The sequence below is a fragment of the Hoplias malabaricus genome, unplaced genomic scaffold, assembly GCF_029633855.1.
Source record: "Hoplias malabaricus isolate fHopMal1 unplaced genomic scaffold, fHopMal1.hap1 H_1, whole genome shotgun sequence".
Taxonomy (NCBI): domain Eukaryota; kingdom Metazoa; phylum Chordata; class Actinopteri; order Characiformes; family Erythrinidae; genus Hoplias; species Hoplias malabaricus.
In genome coordinates, this window is record NW_027101324.1 from 2,747,887 (window position 1) to 2,752,058 (window position 4,172).

The window sequence follows — 4,172 nt, forward strand, 5'->3', positions numbered from 1 at the left end:
CCCGGTGGTACGCTCCCAAGTCCCCGCTTAGGGGAAGGCGCTGGGTAGATCCCACCTAGTCAGGACCGGCGGGCACCGGCCGTCTCCTTTCGGGTGTTTATAAACGCATCCGGGGTTCGTGAGGCCCCTTCAACTCGCGCACCGGCCTTAGACTATTATACGGTCCGTCTCTGCGAAGCCAACATCGGGGGTATTTTGCATGCGCTCTTAAGCTCCGCTCTAACCCCGTGAGGGGAAAGAGTTTCGCCCGGCGGTACGCTCCCGTCCACCACCGCCCCCTGTGCCGGGGGGATGGGTTCAGGGAGATCCCACCGAGGCCGGCGAGCACCGGCCAACGCCCTGGGGGTGAGTAAGCCCCTTTGACTCGCGCACGCACAATCAAGCCTTCAACGATCAATGGTTTTTTGGGTTTAACTACCCGGCGGGCGGCTCCGGCGCCACTCTTCCCCCCGCGAACGGGAGGGGCGGACCGGGGTACCTATGCACCTAAGGCGGTCCTCGCATAACCCCGAGTTCCGAAGCCGGCTCGCTACGTCCACCCACCCGGAGGGGGGAGAGACTCACGTCGGCCGACGACGAAAGGTACGAGGCTTCTGCGGTCCATACCTTGAAGGTACCCGCCGGGGGGGAGGTTCGGCCTCTCGAGTCCGACTCGACAACCGGCACGGACGGCGGGCGCCGACCGCGGCCAGGTCACCGTTATTGATCCTTCCGCAGGTTCCCCTACGAAAACCTTGTTACGACTTTTACTCCCTCTAGATGTCCGGGTTCGATCGACTTCCCATCGCCCGGAGGCGACCCCCGTTCGAGGGCCGCCCCGGGGACGGTCCGAGGACCTCACCGAGGCATCCGATCGGTAGTAGCGACGGGCGGTGTGTACAAAGGGCAGGGACTTAATCGACGCGGGCTGGTGACCCGCGCCTACTTGGAATTCCTCGTTCGAGGGGAATAGTTGCAATCCCCTGTCCCCAGCGGGGAATGGCGTTCATAGGATTGCCCGCACCTCTCGGCGTAGGGTAACTTACATGTTGAACCAGCCATTGTAGCTCACGTGCGACCCCGGACTTCTAAGGGCATCACAGACCTGTTATTGCTCCATTTCTCAAGTGGCTTCTGTGCCACAAATCGCTCTAAGAAGTTTAGCCACCGACCGCTGATTCCCACCGGGCGAACCCCAACCTTCAGGCCCGCGGTAAGCGGGAGGGCACCGGGGAGGGGAGAGGGAAGGCGAAGGCGAAGGACGGACAACCCACACCCGGAGAGCGGAACGAGGTGCGGACGGCATCGGGGAGGGAACCGAACGCGAAGGGGAGAGGCCGGAGCCACCCACTCGACGCAGAACTGAACCCCCGTCAACCGCATCACCTCCCCGAACCGATCCGGGGTAGAACCGGACCCCCGCCGAAACCCCCAACACCCCCACCCCGATGGGGACCCCCCGCGAACGGGGACCTTCGGGGATAGAGTCCGACCCAGGAGAGGGGCCGTGTAACTACTTAAAGGATGGGATCTCGTTCGTTACCGGAATTGACCAGACGAATCGCTCCACGAACTACCAACGGCCATGCACCACCACCCACAGAATCGAGAAAGAGCCGTCAATCTGTCAATCCTTACCGTGTCCGGGCCGGGTTAGGTTCCCCGCGTTGAGTCAAATTAAGCCGCAAGCTCCACTCCTGGTGGTGCCCTTCCGTCAATTCCTTTAAGTTTCAGCTTTGCAACCGTACTCCCCCCAGAGCCCAAAGACTCGTGGTTTCCCGGACGCTGCCCGGCGGGTCATAGTCGTTAACCCAACGCCGCCGGATCGCGGGTCGGCATAGTTTACGGTCGGAACTACGACGGTACCTGATCGTCTTCGATCCTCCGACTTTCGTTCTTGATTAATGAAAACATTCTTGGCAAATGCCTTCGCTTTTGTCCGTCCCGCACCGGTCTACGAATTTCACCTCTCTCGGTGCGGTACGAATGCCCCCGGCCGTCCCTCTTAATCATGACCTTTGGTCCGTCAAACCCACGAAATAGGACCAAGAGAGCGGTCGGATACCCCCCCGGCTCGGGGAACCGTGCGGCGGCCAGAAAACGGCCCCGCCCGGCCGCCTCGCCGAAGAGCTCCGACTCGCCCCCCATGGGAAGGCCTTATTCCATTATTCCTAGCTCAGTCCATTCAAGGCACGCTTCGGCCTGCTTTGAGCACTCTGTTTTGTTCAAAGTAAACGCACCGGACCCTTCCGCCCCCCACGTATTCAACCGCGGCGGACGACCCAGCTAAGGGCCTCTCCGCGGAGGAAGGGAGCAGAGGACACCGGATGAGTAGGGACAAGGTCCCGCGACCTCCACCCAGAGACCCGCGGGGGGTCCCCAACCCCCCCGGAGAGGGGCAGCTTCCCACCGCGAAGTCCGGACGGGCAGAGGCCCGGCAGCCGGGACCCGTCCCCGGATCCAACTACGAGCTTTTTAACTGCAGCAACGTTAACATACGCTATTGGAGCTGGAATTACCGCGGCTGCTGGCACCAGACTTGCCCTCCAATGGGTCCTCACCCACGGACGTAGATTGAGTTCATTTCGGTCCCGAAACCTTCAAACGGGGCCTCGCACCGATATTTTTCGTCACTACCTCCCCGTGTCGGGAATGGGTAATTTGCGCGCCTGCTGCCTTCCTTGGATGTGGTAGCCGTTTCTCAGGCTCCCTCTCCGGAATCGAACCCAGATTCCCCGTTACCCGTGGTCACCACACGTAGTCCCGTAGACTACCGTCGAAAGTTGATAGGGCAGACACTCGAATGAGACGTCGCCGCCCCGAAGGGCTCTGCGATCGGCCAAAGGTTATCTAGAGTCACCAAAGCGGACCCGACCGGAGTCGGGAGGGGGTTTTTTGGTTCTGATAAATGCACGTATCCGTGGGGGGCGCCGAGGGGGGAAGGTGAACCAGTCACCGACCACCTCGAAACGGCACCCCCACTTCCAACGCTTCGTTTGCATGTATTAGCTCTGGAATTACCACAGTTATACCAAGTAACGTGTGGAGCGATCAAAGGAACCATAACTGATTTAATGAGCCATTCGCAGTTTCACTGTACCAACGCCCGTGTGTACTTAGACTTGCATGGCTTAATCTTTGAGACAAGCATATGATACTGGCAGGATCAACCAGGCCGATCCCTCTGGTACTCAAACCCGGCTTGGGGAAAGAGAGAGAGTCGGTGGTGCGTGGAACTCGACCCCCCGAAGGAGGAAGAGACGCGCACCGCGGAAAGGCTTTTCGAACGAGACCCCCCGGAGGTGGGTCTGCAATCGGGGGTTTGACTACTTGGAAAATGTACGATTCAAGGCCCGGACGGTGCAGGCTAGGGGCCGGTTCCTTCCCTCAATAGGATCCCGACCCTAAGGCACCACCGACTCGGACCTTTTAACGGACCCAAACTGCGGTGGAAATTAGACCGACGGATCGGCTAAGTCTCCCTCGGAACGATTCTGGGACAAGCGGACCCCCTGTTACGGGGGGTCCACGAGCCATGGAGGCTGGAGCACGTGGCGGGGAGGATCGTTCTAAAAGCCGGTATTATTTCGGATTAGAAGCCTGCCCCTGGTGCTCCGGGTATGCCGCATTTCGAACGGGCGTAAAGGACGTCCGTTTAAGGGAAGAGAATGGAAGAGAATTTCCTGGCCCCCTCAAAGCGCGAGGAGGTCGGCATAGGTTTTACGGTACGCCCCCCCCGGAGCCGTCTGATGTTCAGAAGACGAAGGGTTTTGCCCCCAATCTCGTAAGGTCGAGGGCTCACCACCGAACTTCCAGCCGCGGTCCTTGGTAGGACCGATACGCGGACAAGCCGCAAAATCCTGGCCCCCTCGCAGTGCGAGGAGGTCGGCAAAGGTTTTACGATTCGCCCCCCCGGAGCCTACGGTTAGTTTTCTCGATTTAAGAAGACGAAGGGGGTCGGGCCCGGGAACCGTAAACCGAGCGCCTCTTCCCCTGCGAACTTCCAGCCGCGGTCCGTTTAAAAAGACCGATCCGTGACACCTCTAATGCGCTCTTTGCCTCCGGCCGTTTCCAGCGCGGGGGCCCGGTGGTGCGCTCCCAAGTCCCCGCGGAGGGGAAAATCTGGGAGATCCCACATTAGACCAAGCGGAACGCCGGTCTTCGCCTCGGGGGTTTGTATGCCCCTTTCGACT